This window comes from Halyomorpha halys, unplaced genomic scaffold, assembly GCF_000696795.3.
Source record: "Halyomorpha halys isolate HHAL.00 unplaced genomic scaffold, Hhal_1.1 Scaffold949.1, whole genome shotgun sequence".
NCBI lineage: Eukaryota > Metazoa > Arthropoda > Insecta > Hemiptera > Pentatomidae > Halyomorpha > Halyomorpha halys.
Genome location: NW_027109590.1, coordinates 480067 through 496489, shown reverse-complemented (window position 1 = coordinate 496489; position 16423 = coordinate 480067). Strand labels below are relative to the sequence as shown.

Below are 16423 nucleotides of genomic sequence, written 5' to 3'. Positions count from 1 at the left end.
GAACACTTATTTTTATTATTTATATGTATATTTTGAATTATCTATTAGAAGTTTGTAAAGAAATTATGGGAAAGTGTATTAAAAAATAAAGAAATGTTAACTTAAAAATAATTATTATTATGGTAATTAATATATTTTATTTATAGTTAGACTAAAATAGTTAGTAATTTATCGAGAGATTTAAAAGTTAAAAATAAAATTCAGGTTTTGGTCTAGTGCTTGTTGCTGGAATGCTTGATGTTAACTTGCATTTTTTTTTTCTCTGGGTTGAAGAATCCAGATATCAATTCGTAAATGTAATCTTCCCGCTTATTCTTTGGTCTTTTATGTCTTTTTTTATTTCATTAAGTATAATTTTTATTTAATTTAAGACTGCTTGATTTAATTTTAAAGCGTTCGTTGGACAAAGGTAAACGATATAGATGGCTTGGACCTTCTGCTTTCAGTACAGTAGCCAGACCGACCCAGATATCGAAGAGGCCGTAATAAAGGTCTGAAATGATGTTAGGAGGTGGCACTTTCAAAAACAGGCTGAGAGCATTCCCTATTAGCCGCGAAGTCATTGCATTATCCAAGACTCCTGTAGCCGACCGCCAGGCAATATCGAGGCATTATTGAATTTGGCTCGCTTCAAATCGTCCTTAGATATATTAGGTTTCGGTAAAGTTCTATCTTGATACTGAGATTTAATTCATCAGTGAAAAGGCGATAGCATATACTGTCTTCGATTTGTCGATTTATATATCTTTCAAAATAAAATTAATATATCCCGTTTTATTTCATGAGGCGTGCAATTTTACCGAAAATCACAGGAGAAGGAAGAATACCAGAAAATCAAGGATTATGAAAACAATCTCGATTATGGAAAATAATTATTAACATTGTTAACGATCTGTAGAAAGTATTCGATTGATGAGAGTTCTTAATAATCTTTGCAATGCTTGAGATTTCGAGTTTACATGTGAGTACAGTATTAAAATTAAAATTTGTAGCACTAAAACCCGTGAAGGGTCGAGAGCTCAGTACTTTGTAAGGAAGTACTGTTACTAGACCAACGGTTGTGCAAGGAGGTGATTTGATTAGAATCAAACTCGACAGTCAGATTTTCACCCAATTTATGAGGCTGGGTGGACCCCAGGAGGGATCCAGAACCCACAGGTTTGACTCTCGGGTAACGTGTAGCAGAAAACAAGTGTTTGCCCAGCCGGATTCGACCTCTGTTCCTTGCAGTTTGCAGCACAGTACCTTGCCTATGAACTATCCACTACCACACCGTACTGAATAGGTCTTATGAAATAATTTCAATTTCAAGATATACTAAAAAAAAAGGATTGGATCCCGAATGTCATTTTATATATTTTGGCTGTTGTCTATAATAAAATGACTTCAGTTCTTGCTCTCGCGATAACCTTTAAGTTTGATGTTATTAATGCAAGCTTTTTGCTTCTCGTTTTCGAACCATTTCCGTAAATCTTTGGTGCCCAATTTTCCCCCATTAACTGATACTGCCCGCATAATATCTTCAGTAAACAATAATATATATAAGTGATATTTAAGCAATAAATGTGTTGGGTAACCACGATGCTACCGCGCTCCCTATTAGTGCAGTATACGGTTTTTGTTTATGTAAAAGATGTATAGATGCATTTATTTTATAATTTGTTTTTTTCTGTCATTGCTTGTATCAGTGTTGGATAGCTGGGTAGCGATCTTTGGAAGATTAGAACATTTCAAAATCTAAATAGGATGAGAAAACGGTATTATCGAAAAACTAATGAATAATCTAAAATATAACAACACTATGCAACGCAGAAAAACACCTAGAGCCCTTTAATCCAGTGATTTAGATTTTGGGGTTGGCCAGGTCACTTCACTTGTTTAAGTACCTCTTATACTTCACCTCCTAACTGGCAGAAAGTTGAAAACCCTAGTCTCTTTCTTTACCCGATAAATGAAAAATTTACCTGCCAAGTCTTATAGAGGTATTTTTTTTTTTTTAAAGTATTGTATAACACAATATGATTTTATTTCAATAAATAATGTTACTATTGATTTAATAGTTTACTTGCAGGGTTGATGTCTTAGTATATTATCACGTTCAGTGCACATGGAAAAATCTGTATTTATTCCTCCACAAGTGGAACACCTTAGTAAATTAATCGGTATACTTTCTTCTTCCTTTAATTCAAATTTTTCTATAATTTTGTAAGAATAGATTAGACAATGATATTGACCTATTTGTAATATTCGGTCTTACTCTTCCCCCCTCCCTCTTTAAAATAACATTTTTTTCGGAATGTTAAATCCACAATAACCTTCTTTTTTAACCTTATGACTTACTTTCTTTTAATACGATGGAAAATAAAGGGTAAACGGTAAATTATAATAGCTTTGACAATGCACATTTTTAAATTTATATGGCATTATTGTTTATCCTCTGAACCCATTACCTAATATTTTTAATTATTTAACAATGTAGTCAATTGCGTTATAAATATATAATTCAGTTAGTAGTATAACATGAGGAGTTACACTTTAACTTAATATTTTTTTTTTATCGTATACATTAAAAATGTTAATAGTGAAAAGAAATTTTGAAGTAAGCTATTCCTAGAAAACATGACGAATCAAGTTTTAAAAAGGAATCGTACAAAAAATGGCGAATATAGGTAGGTAGTGGTATCTCTTTTCCTATGTCGTGTACTTGAAGCGTGGGACTCCAGGAGGATTAAAAAAGATATATGGTCAACATTCGAAGTTTTCATCGAATAGTATACCTCTAACCGAATCAAAATTGATACGGAATACGTGTTATGTATTCTAGTATAGATTCGTTAATGAACAATTTTTGAAAGAATCGAAAGCATTTTTTTAAAAGTTATTTTTGAAAGGTTTTCATGGTTTTGAAATAATAATAATAATAAAGTTAAAAAATAATATGGATGATGTGTCTGATTCTGTTGTAGATAAGAGAGGAAGATTACATGTTATTCGGGAATTTTCGGAAAATTTTAAGGGAGAGAGGTAGCACTACCCCAAGCAACTTAAGGTAACTAAGCTGCTATTAAAGAGATTTGGCTTCAGAGGGGCTTACAACTTTTGGGAAAAAAGAGAGAAGAGTAAGAAATTCTTCATTACTTCCTGTCCGCTTAAGAAGAAGAATACATGTTACTAATACATGAATACCCACAATTCATGTTTGGTTTCTAAAACCATTCTATGTATTAGAATATAATTTTTATTTTAATTTAGATGACTACAAAAAATTGAAAATATGAGATATTAATAAATGCTTGTACTGATTAATTCTTATAGAAACTTATATAAGGTGGCAGACAAGATATGGTGGCAATTAACTGTAATACAAAATTATAGTTTTCTTCTATTTGAATGCGATTCTTTTATTCCGTATGAGTATTGCTTATAAACATATATTTTTGAAATCAAATGTTCTCCCCGATTTCTGATATTAATTAATAATAGAATATTATTTAAAAGAAATAGATATATACGAAAATATTTTAATCTTCCCAAGGAATTTTTACAATTAAGACGGAGTTATGGGAAATACAGTAAGTCTCAAAAATAGAAATTTACAATAAAGGCAAAAAAATATGTAATTCTTTGCAAACAAACAAAATGATCCTGGCCTGTGAAGCAACCACTCCGCCATTTAACTTGTAGTTTTTTACCAACTCTGGCTTAATTGCTTGCTGTCTTATTTTATTTTTTTTAATTAACGAAAATTCAATATATATGCATTTTTTTACGTAAATCCTGCATAGTTTTTGTATTGCACACTCAATATTATTTAATAAGCATCAAGTTTCATCTATATATAGGGGAATATTTATCGTAACAATGACACGTGTTGTATAATTACCTTGTTTAATAATACTTACTCTATTATATTGACTGTTTAAAGGGAGCTTTACTGTTTTTATCGTTCCATAATCTTAATTGTACAGTTTTTCAAAAGAAAAATATTTGCCATCTTCCTTAGTGCTTAGAAAAAAATTCCTGAAGTCACCGAAACATTTTCATTTCTTAATTATCATATAAATTATATTATTTTACATATCTTGTTTTAAGTATGTACATATTTTTCCTTAATTTTATCACGCTTTTTTTTTTTTTTTTTTTTTCTGACCTAGAAAAATAAACATAAACAAATTAAATATATACAATAAAAATGGATGTATATATGCAGGCAAATATTGATCTTTTTTTTTATCACGCTTTTTTTTTTTTTTTTTTTTTTTCATACCCTCTTGTAATGATGTTAGTGAATATTTGGTACATACATATAGAAGGTATGCTATATGTATAGCTGGGTGTTAAGGATACCTTGGATTGCCTTTTGGCATTATAAGGTTAGGTTTTTATCACGCTAATTTATTTATTTAAATAAATTTGTTTTTAAAAAATAAATTCAGTGGGAATTATCAACAAAAATTGTGCAATAACGTTTTGCAAAGACACTTTATTATATGTTATTTAAAGTTCCGATTATGAGTTAACATTAGATATGTATTAAATTTACTGGAATGTGAATCAATCGACCTCGGGACACTAGAGGGGTCAAGAAACGTTGCCTAGATCAGTGTTTTAATAATTTATTTTTCACGTGGATTGCTGCTATTCAAGTGGTATTCCCTCTTCTCGAACCTTTTCACATTATAAAACTTTTGACAAGTTATTTCATTGATAAAAACATGCTAATTGATTTTCAAGAAATATTTCTAGCAGTAATTACTTGTTACTTACCTGAAAAATTAACGATTATTAGGCTGGTTGCGTTCTTTTTAGCCCTATCTAACTGATGCTAAGGGAATTCTAAGCCAATCAGTTCTTTTCCGTAATTTTCAAAATGTACATGTACATTCTAGAAAAAAAGTTAAGACGAATTTTGGAGAAAAAGCAGTTTTCCGCCTTGTGAGGCAAACCTAGGACCATATCTTCGTCCTACGAAATGTATTAGAAAAAAAAATAGGGCAGAAACAGGAGCATTCTGAGTAAAGAGATCTTTACCGCCATAAATTCTGTATCTACAAATTAAGAAGGAATAGTAAGGACCAATGAAACAGAATCTGCTCCTTTTTTGATTGATAGAGCTCTCTAAAAGTAGAACAAGCCTGAGCCCACTTTTATTTATTGTATTTATAGATAAAATATAAAATTTGTAAAAGGTGAACAATAGAAATAGTCATTGGTAAGTTGAACATGATACTCAGCCAGTCTCTCTTACACCCAGATGATAACGTTCTCATTTATGATACAAAACTGCAACAAGCTTTACTAGAATGGCAGGAGGAACTAAAGCAAAAAGAGATGTCCACTAATGCATCCAAGAGTAAGGTGTTAGTTCTTCCACGAGAAGAGGTGGATACAGTAGAAATAGACTGTAACGGTGAAGTTCTCGAAGTGGTTGGGAACTGAGGCATCAACATAAATAGACAAGCGAAATTAAATTGGGAAATAGCAAATAGAATTATTAGAGCCAACCAGATCTAATATAGTATAGACAATATTACTTCGTAAACCTCCCTAATCTTACCTACGGAAATGAGAGATTTATGCTTGATAAGCAGATAGGAAAAACCACAGGAGCTGAAATGAAGTACTAACGTAAAACTAGAAGAAACTGCGCTAAAAGGATTAGAGAGAGAAACTGAAAATTTCTGCGCTAAAATTTACCCTAGAAAAAAGATAGCTTAAGTACTTAGTCATGTTTGTCGAATGGACAAAGAAAGAGTTTCCAGAAAGATTATGGTCTTGCATTTATATAGAGATTATATTCAGAGGATCGGAGGAAAAACATATGAATTACTGCAAGGATCGTGAGGTTTGGGTGATTGGATCGAGGCCACTCAAGATATAGCAAGGGGAAGAAAAATGGAAATTAAAATGAAAAATATATTTTATTCCGGGACATAATAAATTCAATTTACAGATCTAAGTTCATTTATAACAAATATTTTGCTGACTCAAATTCATTGCTATGTTGATTGAAATCAGTAGTTTTTTTGTATCTGTCAATTATCCAAATTCTCCACGATTCTAATTGATTCTGATTCTACAGTGTAATAATAAAGAAATTAGAGTTATTATATGAGTTTTTAAATGTTTTTTGAAACCATATTTCTTCAAAATCATTGAATCTATCTCGATGCAAGTCATGACGTCTACGTTACATTCATGTGATATCTATAGCTAAACTGCATTAACGATTATCATTAAAAGTAATTTCAGTACATTTCTGAATTTTTGAAATTACCTAGATTTTACCTATAAAAATATATAGCATTTTTTCATAACACTGTCTATTCAATAAATATTTTTTTAAATTATAATTTTAATAAATATTTAAATGTTTAATCTACTGTTGATGTAATGATATATTGGATCATATTCGTACTCTAAGAATTAGAACTCTACCTTTCGCTGTATTGTTGTTGGACCCCTTGGAGACGTGGGTAGTAGGCAGCCCTACTGACATCCAATTTCCTACTTGGACGGCCACGCTTAGTTAATGCATCGAGACAGAGCTTAATTCAATTAATTTGTAGGCCCTTAGTTGTGTAGAATATAATTAACCTCTTCGAATTAGTTTGAATCTAAATTTATGAAGAATCGATATTATAGTTTCGTCCATGAAATGTTGTTGCACTACCAACAATTATTTATTTTCAAGGACGAACCCTTTCTTTACCTTAAATTATTTATTGTACGTTTGGTTCGAGACAAAAGAACAGCTCATCATCAACCTGCAATAATATTTCACATTTAACAATTTAAAAATCTATGCCAACATATAAGTTAGTTTTAACTAACAACATATATTTAAATTATAGCTCAATTTAACTCAATTCTACATCATGTGTAAATTTAAAAAAAAATCAATACATTTTGTATGACTTATTTACATTTTTATTTCAAATTTGTATTACCTTTTTATGATCCTATAAAACACGGTTTTTCTCTTCACAGTTTAAACCTTATTTTGTCCAGCATACATTTGTTTTTCTTTATGTTACATTCACCATTCATTTATCGTTTATTAACGTTTGGTATTTTTATAACGCTTTCGTCAATAAAATTGTATCATCATTCAGAAATTTTATTAGATGAATTTATATTGTACATTCATGAAATCTAATTAATTTTCATATACTAAAATTTGTCAACTATAAGTCGTAAGGAACCGAAATTACATATTTAAGGCGAGTATATTCCTTAGGTGTGACAGCAAAATTTCCAATAAAATTGACTGACTGAAAAAGCCACTTTGTAAAAATGATTAATATTTTTTTTTGTTTTCTCGAAAACGGCTATAAGGATTTTAGTAAATTATTTTTTAATTCAGTCTTACCGCATGCGCCACTAGGTCACTTAGCTTTGCGATTTCCTAGGAGTAGGTAAGTTTTTTGTCTTATTCTCTGTTCTAATCTTTCTTTTTTCCCCTTCTCCTTCTCTATTCTCTTTTTATTTCTCCTTATCCACATTATTAGTTATTTTCACCACATATTATTTTCATGGTTTCTATTCACTTCTTTTTCCTAAGTTAACCTCATATTTTGTTTTTTTATTGTAGTATTATACTTACATCTTTCATCTGTTACATATAATTTTTTTTTTCTTTCCATAACTTTAATTTTTAATTATTATTAAATTAATGTATTCATATTTCTACGTTCCTTTGCATTATATTATTTTCAAATTTCCTTTTCTTTATATTATTCTACTTACATATTTAATAAACGTTTTATTTTCCACTTTTTTTATCATTTTATTTTTACTTATTTTCTTTAAGTATATTTTGTATAATTATTTACTTGTGTCATTATGTTTATATTTTCTATTTTTAATTTTTTTTTTGTATTCATTGGTTGTTATCTTTTTCTTTGTTTGTTAGCCCTGATGAAGGCTAGAAACTCTGGCCGAAACGTTGGCACAATTAAATAAGTTCTCTCAACTTCTTTGCGATTTTTACTGACCGCACACCCAACCATCTTCTCATCATATATATATACAGATTTTAGTAAATAAATGAGCGATTGAGTGCTCTTTTATACTAGATAAGGCTTATTCAAATTTCAGAGCTTTAATGGCGATTCTTTTCAAAACATTCCTCTAAAGTAATTTTTTGAATAACTAAATAAATGTAAAATTTATATTTTTTATAACCACTACTAGGAGCCCTAGAATGTTAGTTTTTATAGCAACAATTTTTGCCTTATCCGGTCTTTAGGTTTATTTTTTGAAATGTACAAAAATAGAGTATTTCAACACGAGCTCACTAATCCACACGAAACCTGAGAACATACATAGAGTACTAAGTGAGAGTTGTGTGTTACGCGCAGTAGATTTTTATATTTTACTTGGACTGGAAAGTGTTTTTTTAAAGTAATTTTTAAATAGTTTATGTTTTTAAAGTAAATTATACGTTCTTCGTGAAAGTACTACAAATATTAGTAACAATTTAAACATGTTCTACTGCGTGTCAGACCCTAAATCTGTGTTACTTTTCCGAAACACTACTTCTACCTACTTAAATATATTTTTTAAATAATGACAGCGATTCCAGAATCATTCTTTTTATCTCATTAGTCTTGTTACATCTGCGAAGGAATTATAAAGCTTGGAAAATGTGAAGTTTAATCAAACATTGATTAGAGATGCTTTAGAGATGGCGGGGGGAATCTTATATTCAACTAGGTGCTTGGTGGAGGGAAGTGAAAGAAGATCTAGAAAATGGAATGTTTTTTTTGGTTCTTAGTGATTGGAATAATAAAAGCGATAGCGAGGAACGTATGAAAAAGTCGACATACTTCAAGCATGGGTACACCGTTGAAAAATAGTTTGAAACAATTCATTTATCTCTTCAGTTCTTGGATGATAGTACAATTGTAGAATTTATTGATGGTGGAAGGGCCATGACTGCAAAGGTCTTAAATGTAACTTTTTATTATTAGCATAAGAGGTACAGGATCTACCATATATTAAATAATTGATCTTGAAATGAAAATAAACAACGAACGTTTTAAAAATGTCGTTTCTCGAATAGTATACCCATACTATGTTATACTGTATGATTAAAACTGATAACGGATTAAGTTTTGAACAAGCTCTAATCATAAATCTAAAGATACACGCATTAATCCTTTTCACTCGGTTGTCACCTCTAAGGGGACAACGTAAGTTTAGCATAACAGTCGGTTTTCCTCAGACGGGACATAAAATTTTATTAGGGATTATGGACAATGAACCGTAATATTTTTGGAAATGCATGTTATTCTGTGAGTGGCACAAAAAACAGATTAAAATATTATAAAACTATTGCAACAATATGCATGATAAATAAATCAATTACATAGCGATCACTGGGAATTGCTTTAGAATTCATTTAATATACTTTAGAAAATTATAAGAAATATATATATTTGCAAATATGCGTTCTTCAATATCCACAAAAAATAATAACCGTTATTATTATAATATCATTTTTTTTAGTTTCCTTTAATTTTTTCATTGTCTTATAGGTCTAGCGAATAAATTCGAAGCGAATAAATGAAATTTATTCAGTAAAAAATTGACTTATCTATATGAAATGCCCCCATAATATTTTTTTTAATAATAATTTTATAAAAGTCAATATATCGACTTTTAATATAGTGCCTCTCATTAAATATTTTACATTCTCGACTGTAATAAAATTAGGAGGAGAACGATATAATGTATCCTGTGAGTATTTTGAAATACCGAAATCTCTGGGGCTGCTCAGAGATTGAGATAGGTTTTTAGAGATCAGTTGCCAAATATGGTATTATAGATGGTCCGAAAGTGTTAACAGAATTTTGGAAATTACTAGGTGCGTGACGGGTAGTAAAGTGTGAACCACAAAACCACATTTATAATAATTATTTAAATAAACGAATCTGAAAAAATAATAATGTAAAGTGAAATCTAAATAAATGATATTATAATATGATATCAAATGGTATAGTGAAATATTTTTTAAAACATCTGTTTTATACTGTTTTTACGTGTTAAATTCAAGCACTATTAGTAACATTGATACATATAAAGTACTGATGTAAAAATAATCTTGATAAAATTAATTACAATAATTTATAAAAAAAAAAACTCTAGATATTAAATCAATAATATTTGATTTTTACAATGATTTTGCAATTTATTAGAATTCATTCATATAAAATGGCAAGCAACACCATCATCTCCTTGTCTATGATTCGTATACAACTCGTAGGCCATCAAGGCTTAGGAATAAATATATAATTAAAAAAAATGTTCGATGTATTATCAGAAATGAACTCAATGCCTTTCATGGGTTTTGGAGGCACTTTTATTTATTATTTTGCGTCGGTATCTATTATTAATAGTTATCAATTAAAAATACTCTACTATACATAAAGTGCCTTTGATATTTAGCGTTTTAATAAATGTTTTTCACTATTTTTCTTCTTTTCGTTCATATGTAAATGCTTAAAGGTAATTTGTGCCACAATTTTTTTAGCTCCACAAAGGTGCCACAAATTGTTTTTATACCAACAAGTTTGCCGCCTAAGTTTTTTAGCACAACTTGGGGGGGAGGGGACTGCAAAAGTTGGGGAATCTCTGCTATTCATAGCGGATATTATTAGAACTATGAATATTCAAATGAACAAGAAAGTACGATTAGAAAACAATAATATTACAATTTGTAATTATAGGATTTTTTATTTGTAATTATAATTAGTTACAATCATGTGTTTACCTTTAGATTGAAGAATTTTCTTTCCTAGTGTTCCTGGGATTCTCTTGTGTACGCATTGTGATAGTAATTTTTTTTTATGAACTAACGGGTCTGTAAAAAAGCTATGAATGGACTGAGTAACCTACTACTCACTACAACCATTGATCATTTGACAGCTGATTGACCAGCGATCGGTGACAGCTATCGAGCGCGGGAGGTGGGGGCCCACAGATAGCGCTAGGCTCGGTTGCGCTCGGCAGTTTCCGCTCACCCGCCTCTCCTTCAGGTTGTTGGAACGGTTGTGTTGTCGGCATTTCGTTGCTGTTGTTGGTGTTTCCATGTTCTAGCCGAAGGGGACCAGCCAAAGGTTTGTAACATTGGCCCAGTTGGACAGGAGACAACTAGGGCGTCGGCTAGGATTATGCCAAAATTTACTAAAAATGAACACGCAAAACTAACCTGCTTTATTTTTCTTTTAAGATAACATCTGTTATTCTTATGTTAATTCTTTCGTGTAAAGTATTACCTCAATAATAATATCATTATATGGAAACTAGTTTGGTTTTTGAAATACTTCACTTAAAAAGCCTAAAAATTACTTTTTTCATACTTATGGAGTCAAAACAATTTAATAGATTTTTTTTTTTAAATTTTCTTTCTTCGAAATTTAGTATCAATTTCCCAATTAAAAGTGATGATTTTTAAAAGTAATTTCTGAAGAAGTCAGCTGATTCGTGATTGCTCTCACCGGGATGACAGCTCTGTCCAGATAAGGTCCTCCGTGTGGAAGATTGGTTTACTGTCAAAAAAGAGGTCCACCGGTCTTCAGTTCATTTCTGACAGTATGGTTATGGCAACATGAGAAATATCTCTTTAAAATTTAAATGAAAAATCTTTGAAAAAAAAAAATAAAAAATAACATAATATGAAATGACTCTTATCTAACAAATTTCTGCAAAAAATTAGATCGTATTTTTAAGATTTCAAATATATTAAAAAAATAAAATAAAATTTGATAAAAAGCCCAATGAATAACAAATTAACATAACAGGTAGTTGTAGAAACACCTTCTTAATCTAAGTTAACGTTTCTATTTATTTAATGAATCTCGAAAAATTTTAATTCATTTTTTATTGAGAAAAACTTTATAATAATTAAAACTATGATTAATTACCGCAATATTGATATTTTTAAAGAATTATAAAGACTGAGAACTATTTTCTTACAAATAATAATATTAATAATTGTCTGTTATTAGTAAAGATTTAAAAATTTAAAACAATATTCCTCAAAATTTTGATTAAGTTAGTAAAGTTGATTAAGTAAGTCTTTTCCAATGGTAAAATCTTTTATTTTTCCTTTCATTCGACCAAAAAATTACATGTTTTTAAAAGAAAATAAATGCTTAAATAAATAAATTGTAACATAGGTTAGAACTCAGGGTGTGGTCTGATCTTACGAGTATCATTTTAACGACAAATTGTAAACCTCTTTTTCTTCAATGATATATTTTGTAACCTATGAGCCCTAATTTCGATTTTAAATTATTTTTAATCCTTCTTTTGATAGAGTTTTGGTACTGATAATTTTATTAAATGCCGTTAAGTTATTCTTTTGCTAGTCAATTTCGGTATTGAATAAAATCCTGCATTTTTTTAAAAATATGTGGTTGTGGTTTATATGTATATATTTTTTTGTAATAATTATTTTCTGTTAGTTATAGCTATTGAGTATTCTTGGACTATGTTTTAATTCATATTTTATATTTTGTAGATGGATACTTATGATTTCATTTATTCCTTCCATACGGTAGGATTTTATGTGTACTCCCCCTGTTTTTTTTATTTTATTTTTTTATTTAAATCAATATTCTAAACAATCTGGTACTATTAATAGAATTGTAGTCATAGGACACTCGCTATTCACACTCCGTCCAGGAGCGCCAGGTGATTTTATTGGACTGCACACCCAACCACTTCTGACGCGATCAACAGGTCTATTCGTTTAATAGCTTATGGCACTTGTCTGTTAAATTTATTCATTGATCTAGTTAGTGTATTAACTGCTGCATTATGGATGATCCAATTCGTCTTTAATTACTATACTTAATTTGTTTACATTATGAAAAATACCTGCTAGTACCCCTTTTTTTATAAAACAAAAAAATCTGATTAAAAATAACTATTTAATTCTTCCTGTGATGGGAGTTAATAATGCTCTCTTGATTTAGACTCTAAAACGGTTATAATGAATAGTCTGGGAGGAAAAAAATGAGCTGTAAGGAAAAAGTGAACGGGTTCCCTTGAAAACTAATGTAATAGAATTCGTTTATTTATAAATATCATATTACATTGTAATTTGAGGAACTTTGTAAACATTGTCACGTTCCTTTTTTATTTGGTTATCCAAAAAAGGAAAAATTGGTGTTTTTAATTTGATTTCTAATTTTAAATTAAATCTTCAAATTATGATAAATTACTTCATTATATTTACTGCTTGTAAGCTTTTAATTATTCAGTTTTTTATAATTTTCGATTGTATATTAATTTTACTTATATTGTGACATTCAAAGTGCTGAACAGGTTAGAAAAAATATAGGTGTAAAAATAAGGAATAAATAAGCAAGCAGAATTAAGAAATATAATGATATATTAACAATAAATGAATTGATAAAAGAAAACATTAAGTGGAGAAGATACTCGAGGTGTGCGGTCAGCAAAAAACACTAACTAAAAATTATTTTTTCGTGCCGACGTTTCGACCTGAATTTCACGTCTTCATGAGGGCTATAAAACAAAAAAAATCATCAATGATTCTCCTACCCTGACTTCTACATCTTCCATCTTATTTATATCTGTTCTAAATGTTCCCTTTCTAATCCCATCTAATTTATTTTTCTCATTCCTTAAATCATCTTTTCCCAATTTCAAATCTCAAATAAATTATCTTTGTTCTCTTCATACGCTTGGCACACACTTTAGAAGAATAGGCCTTTTTTTACTCAAATGCCGGTCAAATTCCCTTTTTCCTAAATCTATCAACAATTCCCTTAACATGTTTCTGTGTCTGGGCCCCTGCATTCTAATGTTTCGTCCTATTCTACTAAATTCAAAAGATCTCTTGCATAATTTAAAGATTTTTCGTTTTATATAGCTTTGATGAAGACCTGAAATTCATGAACTGGTCGAAACGTCAGCACAAATAAATATTTGTTTTTGTTTTTTCGCTTAACGCATCCCCCGACCATCTTCACCACTTATTAATCTACGGTTAACTATCTACACTTCATTAAAAAATATTTTATACATAATATGTCTACAGTGGATTGATTATTATGCGTGTTGCAACACTGTGTATTGGAGCATATTTCGCTTTCGAAATTTTAGAGCAAGAATATTTATATAGATGAAAAATATTTCATTTATTTGTCTCAAATCCACTGGGTACAAAAGACTATCGTTTGCTACCCTTTACTGAAACTTCTGTGGCTTGTGCCTAATTTGGTGAGTGCAAAGAACACAAATTCTTTTTTATAAAATTACTTTCCAAGGTATTAAAACGTTAGTTTTGGTTGACTGCTTGTTGAGTTACTAAGTATTATATAAAATAAAAACATTTCTTTTCCGGGGCAAAAAAAAAATATATATAATAATAATAATTTTGGAAGGTGCGATTCGGTACTGACAAGTCTTCAGATTAATATGATTAAACTTTTAAAAAAAATTTTTAAATCTTTTTAACATTTTCGCTAAATATTTCGGAAAGTATTTAAATTATAGTTAGTCAGAAATTCTTTATGCTTTTACAAATTTAATATGTATTAAAAAATAGTTTATTATGATTTAAGTTAATAAAACAAATAATTGATGACTTTACGAACGAATATAGTCTTTCTAACCTACAGTCATATAAACAATATTTTTTTAAAGACGGCGATAAAATTATTAAATGTCAAAAATATATGTCTTAAACGCTATAGAAAATTTTGCAGGAAGTGAAGCACATTTGAACGAGGGTTCTAAAATGTTTCGAATTTTATTCATATTATTTTAGGTAACTGACATATACAACAGGTAATGTAGGTTAGACATACCTTAAGTTCATTTTAATTTCCTTTTTATTTATTTTGTTAAAGATAATTAAAATAAAATTGTGTTGTTTTAATCTTCTTTTTAATTGGCACAGTTGATTTATTTAATAGTTTTGAATCTTGCGTGTTTGTTTCAATGGCAATGAAATGATTATAGAATAAATGCAAATTAGACCACATAATATTTAATATGTTTAATCTTATCATGTATAAATACTTTATTTATGAGCACTTTTTGATCTTTCTATATTATTTTTTAAACAATTATGAGTTTACTCTACACATACTAAAAAAGTTTTTAGTATACTAATAACGTAAACTTGACTAATTGACTTTACGAAAAGCATTTCTTTCGAATTGTTAACGAGTCGATTATTTAGTCTAAAGTTTTAGTAAAGTTTCTTTTGCTATAAAAGTAATATTTATCCGGTCACGCATATTCTTTAAAGAAATTATTTCGTAACAACGTCACTGCCGCACATTTCCTTTGCTCATTATTCAACTAATTTGTAATTCAAACCGATTTTCTTTTGCCCCGACCGCTCATTGTATATTCATCTCAGTTGTTCTTATGAATTTAAACTACTAAATGGTGAGCTATTAAGTCATGAAGATGTAAATGTAGATCGAAGAAGATACGTCGAAGGCTTCACTAGCACCTCAGGTTATTTATTTCATTGATAAGAAAATGAAGAAATGAAAATTAATCAAAATTACTAAATCAAAGGACATCACGAAGAAATAAAAATCACATAAATAAATTAACGAAAATAAGGCCGATAAAGAACTGGTTGGGCGAGACATTAGCTACTTGGATTAGGTGTTCTATGAAAAAGTATTTTGACCTAACTATCCAATTAGAAACTGAATGGACTCCGTTCATTGTGAAACACTTGTCAAGCTCTAGCCTTTGGGCTTTTGGGTTGTTGTAATATAAATCAAATCATTATGTAGCCGTCTTCAATTTTTGTGACTATTATTAGTAAGCACACTGTCAGAAAATATTCAATTCAAATCTGTACCGCTATAATGAAGGGTCAGGGGTTCAGTATTTTGTAAATAAGTACTGTTACTAGACCAACGGTTGTGCAAGGAGGTAATTTGGTAATAATCACTCTCGACCGCCAGATTTTTACCCAATTTAAGAGGCTCGGTGGACTCCAGGAGGCCTCCATAACCCACAGGAGTTGACTCAAGGCTACAGTGTAACGGAAAACAATTTTCTGCCGAGCCAGATTCAAACTCGGGTTCTTAGAGTTAGTCCGACTATGTAGCCCTCGCGCTTTACCCTGCTCCCAGAAAATAATAATAATAATCAAAATATTTATAGGGATTTTTTTAAAATACAAAATTCTTAATTACCATACACTAAAATATTTAATGATATACCTAGATGAAAAAAATCCTTGCTGAAAATATAATCTCTCAGTCTGATGACAATGACTCGCCTGCGTATAAAGATTTTAATTTTAAACTTTAAAACCTAGCGCCGTGGTAGGACGCTTTCCCGAGTCGCAACATCCAATAGTTACTCCATCCTCTCTCCTAAAAATCCTACTTATTGGCCTACATCCCTT

The 16423-nt window shown here is 29.7% G+C and overlaps 1 protein-coding gene and 1 long non-coding RNA gene across 8 annotated transcripts in view; one reads left to right on the top strand and one right to left on the bottom strand.

The window, feature by feature from the left end:
* Positions 1-10905, bottom strand: part of LOC136795858 (uncharacterized) — a 28215-nt gene extending 17310 nt beyond the window's left edge. The window contains exon 1 of the long non-coding RNA XR_010843542.1: positions 10778-10905. This is a non-coding gene — a long non-coding RNA (uncharacterized lncRNA). The remainder of the gene's footprint in view (positions 1-10777) is intronic.
* Positions 1-16423, top strand: part of OtopLa (Otopetrin-like a) — a 331346-nt gene that overhangs the window by 50583 nt on the left and 264340 nt on the right. The window contains exon 1 of one of the 7 annotated variants that reach the window (XM_014431189.3): positions 10966-11123. The exons of 4 other annotated variants lie outside the window; for them this stretch is intronic. The gene's annotated coding sequence lies outside the window, so the exon portion shown is untranslated. Of the gene's footprint in view, positions 1-10965; positions 11124-16423 lie in introns of those variants that run through there. 2 more of the 7 variants (XM_014431184.3, XM_014431192.3) reach the window with 2 other exon arrangements.